Source organism: Trachinotus anak, unplaced genomic scaffold (assembly GCF_046630095.1).
Source record: "Trachinotus anak isolate AG129_WGS33_773 ecotype Australia unplaced genomic scaffold, CSIRO_AGI_Tana_v1 ptg000026l, whole genome shotgun sequence".
Classification (NCBI taxonomy): Eukaryota; Metazoa; Chordata; class Actinopteri; order Carangiformes; family Carangidae; genus Trachinotus; species Trachinotus anak.
Window position 1 is genome coordinate 4,042,058 of NW_027273877.1, and position 13,436 is coordinate 4,055,493.

The following is a 13,436-nucleotide window of genomic DNA, read 5'->3' on the forward strand; positions in this document are numbered from 1 at the left end:
AAGTTTAAAGTAAACTAATGTTGAACTCAATTTACATAATTTCAAATCTGTAAAACCTGGATCTGAGCATGCTGCTAGCTGTGATCTGATAGGATGAGACTCCTGTCAGTCAAGCACCACCATACTGCTAAACTAACCTTGATTTAAACCTTAATATATAGTCATATTAAAATCCAAACTGCCTATTCAGACTGTGACATTTCGGTGAAAACATTTGCTAGTCATTTGAGTACAGGCTTCTGTCTTGGAGCCAGCATCTAGTGGCCACTAGAGGAACTACAGATTTCCATATTTCCTTCAACATTCAGTCATGATTGGTGCCACTTGCTTGCGAACTAAACACTGGTAAAGCTGTGGTTTTAAATTGTTTCAACGGTCATAAAACCAGTAGCTGCTGATGCCCTGGGAATGAGACTAAGCCTCCTGGATAGAAACACCTTGTCACAGGATTAGGTCACCCTCTCTGTAGGGTTTGTATTTATTGGTATTTACTGTACACTCAGCACTCTGCGAGCTGTGGAGGCTATCGCGGATCTTTGAGCAAACATGTCATATACCATTTGGGAGGTCGTTCTTCTACTTGCAGCTCATCTTGTCTCCAGAGTTGAGGAACAATAAGCCCATATAGAAATACTAAGCATCGGAAATTTCCTCTTGTGCCACATGCATTTTGTCATATTCATTTGTAATTAATCATCATCTAAGTATGCAGGTAAGTATAATATGTTTAGGTCACCTGGTCTGTTTAGGATGTGTTCCGCTGTGGTAGTGCAACCCATTACTCAGAGATTTGGTGGTGCCAGTGAGGCCATCAGTCGTGACTGTCAGTGTCGGAGCGGTTTTTGCAGCGGTGAACATGAATCGTCTATACAGCGAGAAGTCGGACTGTCAGAGATGCATCAGAGAGGGGATTGTGTAGCTCTGATGGGGACACGGAGGATAGAGACATGCTTGAAAGGTTGAGGTATTGAATTTTACTTCCTGACAGCTGAGTGACCTTTCGGCTCTCAAGGGGGACAAGACAGAGATGGATTTCGCAGTCGTCCGCCTCGCTCTCCGCTGCTCCTCCCACAGGGTTAAGAATTAATGCTACTTTCTACCTCTCTGCTGAGCAAGGAGACTCACGCTGAACTGCATCACCAAGCACCCGAGTGCAATGTGGTGATACATAAGGGGGAAAAAAAACAAAAATGCCTTACAAGTACAAGTGGTTGTTCTCGCATGAGCTTGAGCAATTAAAGGAGAGTCATATGAATTAGCTTGACATACGAGCAAGTTGTCCTCATTTGCATTGCAACAGCTGCAGAGAGGAACCTGGCACGATGCTGAACCTCACTTGTGTCAGGACAGTTCAAGACAGGAGGGCAGCGCACCCACACAGTAAATTGCACCCTGTTCTCAGCGATGCCCGGTTTCCCCTGTTCACACCTCAGAAGAACTGCTATTCATAAATATATGCAGCCTGACTGGGCCAGGTCCCATGATAATGCGCTGAATACCAATGAGACTCATCCTGACTCTAAGGCTGCGAGGCTGCTCCCGTCTTCTTTGGCGCCTCTGGGCAGAATTTACAATCTCACATCCCCTCTCTGCAGCTGTAAGGTGAAAGTTACAAATCACAGTTTCATCTGATGGCCTGGCTAACTCTCCACAGGATCGCCTGGTGTCTTTAGGAGATACGAGATAAGAATACACCTCAGTGAGCTGACTTGTTTTATCTTGGCTGTAACGCAGCTCATCCCTCAACCAGCGAAATGAGCTCCAAGCAGCGTGTTTTTTTTTTTTTTTTGAAAGTCCAGTGACTGTTGGCTTTTCTAGTGCTGTCCTGCTTTGTTCCTGAGGAGTGTGCAAGGACGATTTAGAGCTGCTTAGGCGCTGTAGTCACGTCCCGCTAGTCTTCCTGGCAAAGTGACCAAGTGCTGAGAATGATAGAGTTGAAATGACAGCAAGCGATTTCATTCCCCATCTATCTTTCAAGGCATCACACGCAGCGGCCAGTGGTGTGGCGCCTGTCTATGCTCCATTACTCCAACTGGTCAATGAGCCATCTACATGAAGGGCCTCATTGATTCCTCTTTACTCATTCTTTGTGAAAATATACAGAGTGAGGGGCGAGTTAAATACTGATACATCAAGACGCGGTTCAGCGGACAAAGACAAAAAGCAGCCAGTGGAGCGCCAGAATGCAGAAGAGCTCAGCTCATAATGTGTTTGTACTTTTTCACGGGGGATTTAAATGGCAGATCAGCGAGGGTCAGTGGTGGAGATGCAGTGTCTTGCTCTGGGACACTTTAGCAGGATGTGTGTTTGCCAACACAAGGGGCTGAGCCCAGATCATCCGGCTAAAAGGACAGTCTGCTCTCACTGAGCCGCCACACTGCTGCAGCATTTACTATTCACAGTGTTTGGAGGATTCCTATAAATTCTTCATGAGCATGTCAAAATGTTGTTCTCAAAAGACTCTTCTATATTTCACACCAGGTGTTTATTTGAAGATTTCCTCTGCTACAATGTCTTTAATGTATAAAATATATTTTCACTTTGAGTGCTCAGCTGCATAAATTCTCCTCACATTAATGTCACATTAATGTTATATTATGAGCAGTGTGACATCTTGTTGTCACAACCTGGAAACAATGTTTATCTCATTGAAATACCAGAAAACTTTGAGTTGAAAATCAACCACACAACTGTCTTTTCATGAGTGCAATAATTTTAATCTTGCAGGCAAAAAAGATACTGTGCTGTAATGTAACAGGAGGATATAGTAACTGCGTGATCTCTATTTAACACTGACATGCTAAAATACACAACATACTGTGTCAGTGTCACGTAATGAGAACGCAAGGATACGCTGATAGAATATGACAGCTGGAGGCACGACTGTTGCTGGCGTCAATTACAATACCACCTCAAAAAACCGCCATCATGCCCTCAAAATAACCTGCCAGCCCTTCTGCGACCTGTTCCTCCCCGCGGCTCTGACGGCCACTTTACTCGCACCATGAAACATGTCCGATGAAAGGTTAAAAAGACAGGGCAGCAAGATTGACGGGCCGACTCAGTCAGGGGAGGGTAAAAGGAGGAGGAAGTGAAAATGTTTCGGTTTTATGGTTGTGTGGGTTTTGCGGTGGCCATCGGCCCAGGGGAGCTTGCTGAGAGGACGGATTCCCACAGGTTCAGCGAGCCGATGTCACGACCCCCATCTTTCTTCTCTCCTTCGGTGTCGGCCTCTGCACCATCCCTCTGCGGTTCAGGCTCATCTCATGTCATGTCATTTCATATTATCCACTGCTTCCCTGCCACCTGCTTTTCCATGTTTGATTTGTTTTATTACGTACCATTCATCTGCATCACCGCTCGTCATGTGTTGCAAGCTGTGCAGACTACAGCCAACCTTTATGTTTAAACCGCAGCTTTCGGTACAGATGAGCAATGCAATGAATAAGTCATGTACCATATATTATTTAATATGTTTGAACAACCTCTCTATGCTGTGGTGCAAGAAACTACTTACACTTTTTAAAAATTGAAGTCACTATGGAGGGGGTGTGTAATATTTTATCACCTGTGCATTCTGGGATAGCTTTGTTTTTATCTTACTCACTGATATTATAATTAGTTCTAACAAATTAATGAATCTAGATCAACATACGGTCAGACGGTGTAATATAATATGAACCACAGTGGAGTTTAAGAACATTAGAGAAGTAAGTATCTGTAAACAGAGTTAAAGAGCCGTAGACTGCCAACAAAGAGAGTCAGGTAAAATATAAATACATATCAAATATAAATAAATAAATGAATGAATAAAAAAAAAAGTTGGATAAAATCTCTCCAAGCTACAGTTCACACTCCCCCATCCAAACAGTAACAGCATAATAATCGTCTGTTTTTTAGGCATCTTTAATGCTTGTTTTATTATTTTCTAAAAAGTGACTGTGAAATCAAACCAAGCTTTAACAACAAAGACTTACGCAAAACTATATTATGTAACTCCTTTCAAGATAATGACAAAATACTGTTCAGTTGTGCTGGGGGGTGAACACACAATTTTAAAAGAGAGCATTTTATGTAAAAATCCCCTGATTTAATTTTTTCTGACGATTGTCTCACATGACGAATGGCGCTGTCTTTGTTTCTTGAACTCTTTTTTCTCCCTCCCCGAAGCCCTGAAACATCCGTAATTACATTTCCCCATCTGTCTCCTCACACAATCCCCCATACATCACCATCACAACAATTCCATTAACTCCCACTGTGTTAAATAAAGAGAGGGGAAAAAAAAAAAAAAAAAAGCAAAGTGGGGCGCGTTCATAAACAAATAAGAGATGATGCCATTCAGTTGTTTGGAGGAAATGTTTGATGAGGTTAATCCCTCAAAGCCATTTCTTAGGAGATGTTTTGAAAGAGATGCTATCATGGGGAGGAAAGAATCAGCAGGCTGTGTTTCAGCCTCTGCTTCCCCCTCCTCCCTCCTCATTCCCCCCCTTCTGTCTTTGTCTCTATGCCCTTGGCACCAGCAAAATTCCCCCACAAGATGGTGAAGTGTAAAGCAGCGACCGCGTGGGAGGTAATTACGGCGGGCTTAAAGTGCGGAAGTGTTCAAACGAGGAGGAAAAAATAAGTTGATTGAACGACGGAGGCAGTAATGACCAAATTGTTTCAGACGCTAATGGGAATCTTTTGACAAATTACCATCAGGGTTTGTGAGCAGACACACACATAAACATAAGCTCATGTACGCGCATATACTGCGTGCGTGTGTGCGGCAACAGTGGAAAACGCACCTGTTATATCAACTGAAATCCCAAACTGAGGCCTTAGTAGATACGATCACCTTCTTTTGTAGATATCAATTCTTGAAAACATCATTAAAAAGTGCCAATTCATTATTCTATCTTATTTTGTCTTTAACATTTGGACAATCATTTAATTTCATGATGGGGAAGCACAGTGAATCATAAAAAGGCTTTAAATTCTACTTTTTGTTACGCCTAATGTGTCAGTTTGTCATTTAAATATGCTGGTTCACTTTCTTGCAAGAGTCAGAAGAGAAAACTAATATCACCCTCATGTCTGCACATTAAATATGGAGCTGGAGCCAGGAGGCGAATAGCTTAGCTTCGCAGAAACACTGGAAGCTGTTGGTTTTTTTATCATTTATTTCATTATATGTACCTGTGCTCCTCTTACTCTGAGATGGCAAAATCTTGTTATTGAAAAAAGCCCATTTGTCCCACGACGGGTACGTGAAGGAGGTATAAAACTACGTCTGTACACGCCCACACAGTCCTGAGGCGAGGTCTAATGAGCCAATGAGCCGAACCACCACCTTCTTCTGTGTAAAGTGTCTTGTTTTAGGGCCAACTTCAATTAATGAATCAATCATGTCTATATCAGTACATATACATATTGTATTTTGTTGACTATGGGTTTGGTTTTTTGTATGTGTGTGTGTGTGTGTGCTGGGTGACAGGAAGAGTTTCCTTTAACAATAGATAGTGTGAGAAAAAGAGAAGAGCCCTCTGCGCTTTAACTGGCCAGTGCTTCATCCTCAGAGCAGAAGATCACATTTTAATATGAACATAACAGACTGAAGTTGAACGAGAAGGGCGGAATTTAAACATTTTCAGCTTTCTGACCTTCATTAGCGATGCTACTGAGGGAATAAAGCATTTTCATTCCCTTTGTAGTTCCAGATTTTCCCAGCGAGTCCATGAATTTCAACCGACAAGCATCCAGTCGCAGAGGTTCAGGCGGTGTCAGCCACAGAGAGGCTCTAATGGACAGATGAAAAGACTGTTTTAGCCACGTTCACAGAGAAGATTTACAAGTTGCTTTACAACATTTATAAATTTTACAATCACAGCCAACCCCTGAATCTTAAATATTTCTATCACCTTAAGACCGAAGGTGCATTAAGACTTAAAAACACACGTTGAAATAAAACTTGGCTCACAGCCGTCCACACACACACACACACACACACACACACACACACACACACACACACACACAACATGTAAGTTCCCTCACATGTGCAGATGGTCTGGAGATGAATAGTTGGCCTAATGTGGTGTGCTTTAGAGTAAGAGGGATGGAGTACAAATTGGAGACGGATGTATAGTCAGAGCCAAAATCAATAATAAAGACTTTCATTTCCAAACAAGATGAGGCGCCGGGAGTTGACGTATAGACGTGGAGCTGATGTATGGATCTGGCCCCCTGTACGTCCATCAGGGAGACAGGAAATCTGACCTGCTACCAATGTATGACAAATGACTGACACAGCCAATGCTACATTAGTTCCACATTGGTAATCAGATCAGAGTCGGGGGAGAGGAGGGAGTAAACAAAAGATCTGGAGGAGACTAGTTCGGCTTATTCGGAGTGTCTGTGTGTCTGTCAGGCTAAAAGACGGGTATTAACTTCTGCTGTGCAGGATTGTATTAGCTTCCTTTTATAAATGCTCAAGCATACTTGTGATACATAGTGCCAAATAAAAGCTGGGTTGTATTCACTAAGGGCTACAGCAACATGTGTAAGGCTGCTATTAACAATTATTTTCATTTACTGATTTTCACTTATTTCTCGATGAATCGACAACTGGTTAGGTTTATAAAATGCCAGAAAATGGTGAAAAATCTGACGTGTAATTTCCCAAAGCTCAAGGTGACGACTTCTTTTGTTTTAAAACCCAAAGATATTCAATTTTCCATCATAGAAGACTAAGGGAATGGCAAATATACACATGCATATGGAGCTGGGAGCAGATTTTCTTTTAAATTGACTCAAAAAGATGAAGAAGAAGAAATCGATTATCAGTTGCTGATCAATTTCCTGTCAATCGAATAATGGATTAATTGTTGCAGATCTTCCCAGGAGAAGTCTTGTTACAATTTAGTTAGTTAGTCCAAAGAATAAAGAGCAACACATGGTCCTATAAGGCAGCTAACAGGGACGCTAGCTGGATATTTTCTGCTGTGCTCCAGACTTTTTACTGATGACCTAATAGGATCAGAAATCTGAGTTAAGTACGTGAATCTAGAGATGGCTTCATTCTTCTCGACAGTTTAATTGCAATTAGCATAACTGCTGCCTCTGCACCTCGTGGAGGTCAAAGTTGTATAGTACCTGGCTGAAAACCTGCATTGAGCAGGAAATAATGGAGACAGGAAATAATGACCATGCTCTGCAAAACGTTGAGCTTGACGTTGAGCTTTTGGTGTGAAAACGCTGTTTGTTGTATCACACATAAGGAGCTATTTCCAAGTTATTCTTGTCTCATCGCCTCTGTCTCTGTCTGTTTGTGTTTCCCTCAGTGAGTGAATACATCAGTTGTTGTTCCCAGTCAGTCATGAACAACTTTTATTTCATTATTTACTTTAATGACAATATGTCTCTCATAAATATTTATAAAAAGCTTTTAAGGCATTTCATTTACTTTTTTTCAGCTCATTTTCACAGCATTTTCATGCAATTAATACTTGCAAGCCACTGTGGTGAGATTAACTCAGGGCTATGTGTGTACGTTTCCTGTGCACTTACTGTTTTGCACGCGGTCACTTTGGACAAAAGTCAGATGAGTGTGAGGTAATACGATGACCACATACAGGCAGATGTCTCTGTGTCTGCAGCAGTGCATGTTCAGACCGTTTCATCCGGAAAAATATTCACACGAAAGCAGAAACGGCCATAATTATAGGATGTCATGATTGCCTTCATTTGACAGTGAGCTCTATATGTCTTTGCAGATCACAACGCTCTGTAATCCTCTGTGCTCATTTGTGTCTTTGTGAGGCTGCACAGCGGCTCAGATTGTCATTTTGAGAGTGTGGTGCAGTAATTACACAACCATAGCCTGTTTTGTCCACGGTTAATAGAGATTAATAAGATAATTTCTACATGCGGGGGGGGAAATTAATTAATGTACAATGTTCTGACCTCGACGTCTGCAACCTCCAACACTCCTAACCACATCGGGCCCTTGAATTATATTTTTAGAAGCTCTTATCATTTTGTGTGTGATAGGAAATTAGATCCAGTCTGTGCACACATATGCATTTACACAATGTCTATCTTTTTCTGCCTGCGGCCTTTAATGTTTGTACAGTTACTCCTGCTGTTTCTGTTTCAAGCCGATGTGCAATTAACGTTTACAGCTTTAGGGGCTGAACAGTAATGAATGCTATTAATATTTCTTTTCTTTGAAGCCTTAATGCTGAGTCACATTAACATTTGAAATGAACAATATCGAGAATGTGCACTTATCACACAATAGAGCGATATGACCATTAAATCCTAAAGTGCCCAAGAATCCCATAAAAACTGTTATCGACACACAGTAAACCTGCTTTCTGACTATTTTCACCTTTTACAGCTGCATGATTCTTACATCACGTCTCTCACAGTCGGCCCTGTTTCTATAGCGGCATCCTGCAGCGAGGGGTGTTCTTCTGCAATTACAGCTGGCAGCAGTTAGCCAAGTGCTGCCAGCAGCACTTAGGTGCCTATAATCATTTTAAAGAGCATCTTAAAGGTTGTTGATACTTTTATATAGAGAGCGGTGCAGCACGTGTACCGGAGAGACATTTTTCTGTAATGCAGCCTAAACACATGTGCAAAGAAAGTGAGAAATTAACAGTTGCGATAATGCAGGATGATTAATATCACGACGTCAAAACAAATCTAGATGCTTTTTATCTGTACTATTGCTTAATGAAGCAGCTGGGAACTCAATAATTTAGAGATACTCAGTCATAATCTTTTCCCAATTATATTGTTTCTGTTCTAGAAATGAACGTATCATATGTTAATGCCGGTTTAGGGTGGATTCATCTTTATGAGGAGGGAAAAAAAAGTAATTTCTTCGACAAGGATCGTGTGATAAAAGTTAGAAATTAAAGGTACCCCGGGGAAAACGACGGCAAAGTGATTAAAGTATGACGACTGAATGGTTCCTCTTTATTATCAACAGCACTTAGAGTGAAGTGTGGGGCCTGCTCGCCCCGAGTGAACGAGGTGTTTCACTGTTTGAGGTAAATCGAATCCTCTTCTTACTCTGCCGCCTGTTTGCTCTCGCTGATCTGCTCCTGACAAAAACACCCTGAACAGAGCAAAAGTGTGAATACTGCAGGTGTGTTTGTGTGTGTTTGTGGCCCCCCCACCCCCACCCCCTACTCACCCAAGCCACTTCATACACTCATATAGATACCATATCACTTCCATAATGCTCCATATCATGATAAGCCTCTCATCTCCATTCAAACCCAGCGCCTCCTTGCTCCTTCCCATTTCAATCTGCACTCACTGTAATAGAGTTCACTATCACCCTCTCCCAATGGGGCAACTTTGCCTTCCAGCCAATCTCTTTAGCTGTGTGTTTTTATGTGTCCCTGGATGTGAGTCATGGGTCAACAATGAAACTGAGTACTCCGCGCCCCCCCCCACCCCCTCTTCCCCTGCTCTCCACTGGTGCTCCGAGACCTCGGCGCCGCACAGAGCGTGGGCTGCCCCATGTTGGATCGTTGGAGCGCTGCAGTGTCAACAACCTCTACATGCCTTGTGCTGGGGTGAATAACTCGGGGCATCCCAGCTGAAATGTGTTTTACTCAGAGTCTGGTGGTGGTTCTTCGCCCCGGTGTAATCTGCAATGATAGAGCTGTCGTGCTGGAAACAAAGGGCCCCCAGTGCTGGTACCTTTATACCCTACACATGGCGGTAGAGAGAATCGATCAGAATATAAATATAGAATATAACTGAGCATGAACTTATGAATATGTTTAAGCAAATACAGTCTTATATTGTAGGTTAAATACCAAACTCTCAATACAAATCAGCAGTTCCTGTGCTCTTTGAACCTCATTTTTCAAAACACAGCACACTAAAATCTCTCCATCTCCTCTGTCCATCGATTCCTTTTTCCAATGTCTTTTTCTCTGCTTTATAGATCAAATATCTTTGGGTTTGGGCCGGACAAAGCAAGACTTTCGAAGACGTCGCCACAGATTCTTGGTGAGTGCGATGGAAAATTTTCACTGTTTGCTGATACTGTGTGCACCAGATTAATCGAGGAAATAACAGGCAGGTTAATCAATAATAATTAGTAACTTTTCTAAAGATTTCCTTCTCAAACATACTTTATCAATTCATATATAAGGTAATATGTAAGGTAATATAAGGTATATTTAAGGGGCTGCACTGAAGCTCCCACTAGTCTTCACCAAAGTTAGACGTTGTGCAGAGAGTTAAACAGATATTTGTTATTCATATGAAAATGTCAAAGGTTGTTGTGTTGTTTTAGAAGCTGTTGTGTGTCTCTTTCATGGTGACAGCGATGGCGGAGGAGCGCTTCCTGATTGCAAAACTTCTCATAAGAAAGCCAGCCTCTGATTCACGTGTTCACAAACGTTCCCCCGACTTCAAAACGCTGAAAAACTGATTGGAGTCTTTCCAGAGGATGTGTCAGTGTGAACGCACAGAAGCGGGCTGATTGCAGAGATTTATTGTTGTTTGACGAGGTTTGCTGATCAAAACCAAGAGCCATGCCGTGACGCGTTAATGAAACGCAGTATGGTGAAAGGCCTGTCGCTGAGGAGATTGATAGGTGTGTTCACATTGTAAAAACCTACAAAGAAAAAAATCCCCAGGAATTAATGCAGCCATTATTTGACAGTGTCTTCATTAAGTGCTTTGATCTAAAATCTCCATCATCACGGCGACATCTGTGGCGCTTGTTAATGGCCGCTTTAAAGACTGATATTTCAGTATGAAATGCAAATTTAATCCCATTAGACTCCATATAACGAACAAACCATGTCCCATCAACTAACCATCCACCAATTCCCACTGCTATTTCCAGAATTATCCTATAATACAGCAGCCTATATACTTATATACGGTTCGGCCTATTGCAATGATCAGTTAATATCTCAACCTTTATATCTAAATAAAATGTGTATATTACCAATATGAGCATGTGTTGGCTGTTGATTTCATTTAATTTCAAGGTCATGTGCTCCTCACCAGGGGTTTAGTTACCAATGAGGGGACTGATGTTACGTCCCCAGTGCTTTCTTCTGGGAATGTGGTGGCTTTATGACTTTGATGACTTTAATTCCACCACAGCTCTGGAAAATAAAAAGCAAATTAATAAAGACTTGCATGTCAATACCTTGCTTTGGGGGGCTGTAAACATTTTGGCCCTTTTTTCCATTAAAAATTGAATGTATCGATTTCTTAGTAAAAAACATTTCCTGATTTTACTCATCTTGAACAGACAAGTTTTTTGTTGTTTTTTTTAAGCATAGCTCAAATCTCCTGTAATCATGAACACAAAAAACTGCAAATCTTCTTGAGATATTCTAAGGACACCTTTACTGTAGACCAACAATGTGGAAGTCTGTCTCTCAGTACCTTCTGACTTCCCTTGCTCTGTGTTTCTCAGCTCCAAGCTTCACATGCATTGTGGTTGCCTGCCAGAATCTCAAAATCGACCTTTAACCAGTTTTAAGCCTCATTTTTAAGATCAGCTTTTTACACTTTGGTCGTTTTCAACTATGTATTTTAACCAACAGTGTCTCTTGTTGTTATTATTTTGATTTAGGGAGATAATTTTGGTAAATGTGAAGACAAGGTTTCTACATATAAGTTAATAGAAAAGACATTAGCTGTGAAAGGAAAAACCACATATTTACTGTACAGATATGAGAGTAACTCTCAGCAAAAAAATGAATAATTGTTTTTCAAAAAATGTCAAACTGTTCCTTTAAATAGAATCATGAAGTGGAGCTATGAGGGGAACATTTCACTAACTTTTTTCCAGAAAAGGATGCACTGTGTTTGGAACATAACCCCTCAAATATCCCTCTGTATTTCCTCACTTCAGTGCTTATGGCAAATAAGCCCTATTCTTCTCTGTCTCAGGAAGCCTCTCCACATATGAAGCACAGCACAGTCTCTTGGCAACTGGCACATTATTCTATTCTATTAGAGGCTTCAGGATTAATAATTATGGTGTTTAATCTGAAGCATGGCTAGTGTCCAGCCTGGCTCCCCCTGTGCTTTTAGGTCTTGAGCAGGCGAAGAGGTCTCTCAGGTCTCTAATGCAGCGTCCTTTTACAGAATGTCAACAGCTGGGAAAAAAAGAAAAAAAAAATGAGGACAGAAGATTCTTGCTGAGACTCCAAATAAAACAATTTACACTCAACTGGGGACCTTGACTCAAATCCTCATGAGCTGGGAGCTAATTAAAAATGTAACCTCACACAAAGGGGATCATAAACAGTTTTTATTCCCTTTGCTGTGCTCCGGTGCCATTTCTTTCTCTGCCTCTTTCTCCCCGTACACATACACACTCTTCAGTGTGTGAGTCCCAGGGGAGTCCAGGCTGAGAAAAATGAATTACTGATTTCACTCTGACAACTTGGCTAAGGAGCTTACAGTAGCAACAACTGCACTCTTTAGGCTCTGGCTGCAGGGCTTCACAGTCAGGGCCCTGACTGATCATTCATGTGTCACAATTAATGTCAAAAGTTGCAGCTTCTTTGACTTAATTTTTTTTTCCTTCTCTCCCAGTATATGCATAGATTTCTATATTTACCACACATTTTGGATGAAAGAAATGTGGCACATAAAAGCTCCTAAGGTTCGTGGCTCTCTGAAGTTATTTCCTGCTGTAGTTTTCCCACTTTGAAGTAAATTAATCACAAAAGTGGCAGCACAGAAGTGGGTCAGTTGATACAACACTGACCAATAGGAGAAATATTGGAATTTGTCTTCCTACATAATTCACACAGAGACTGATTAGACGTTGTGAAAAAAAGAAGGGAAATAAAAAAAAGAGGCTGACATTTGATGAATACCTCGCGCAAACAAGTCGATCAAACTGGATTCTGCAGGAGTGCTTTGATGCATCTTGCAGAGCCCGCAGGCTGCATTGTCTTATAGACAAGTGTTATGTAGAGGATTTGCTGATGCTACTGAATGAGCGGCCTTAAGATGAATAAATCTAAGAATAATCACTGCATAACCTGCCCCGGACGTCAACACTGAGGAATATGATTCAGATATCAAATAATGTCAATCCGAGCATCCCGCTAGTTCACAGTCCAGTGTTTGAATGTCTGCACCAGTTGGAGGTTCAGTGTCTTGCAGAAGGACGTTCGGACAGGATAAAGGGCTTTTGATGGATACACACTGGCTGTCGGCTTGGATAGAACCTGTGACCTTTGCGATAAAGGAAGGTCTCTGAACCCACTAGGCCACGCGGCCACCTCATTTCCTTCTTACAGACAAGAACCAAGGCCATTAAAATGTGTGTGTTACATTTGTAGTCTGTGAGCAAAATAGAGGGAATGCTGGACTGATTCTGCCCATGACCTCTGCACAAATGGGCTGATTCTCTGCAGAGAGACCATGACTGCACAGGTTTG

At 41.6% G+C, this 13,436-nt stretch overlaps 1 protein-coding gene across 6 annotated transcripts in view; it reads left to right on the forward strand.

Moving 5' to 3' along the window:
* Positions 1-13,436, forward strand: part of LOC139609507 (uncharacterized) — a 61,748-nt gene that overhangs the window by 32,914 nt on the left and 15,398 nt on the right. For all 6 annotated transcript variants that reach the window (XM_071464203.1, XM_071464204.1, XM_071464206.1 and 3 more), the window contains one exon: positions 9,953-10,017. The gene's annotated coding sequence lies outside the window, so the exon portion shown is untranslated. The remainder of the gene's footprint in view (positions 1-9,952; positions 10,018-13,436) is intronic.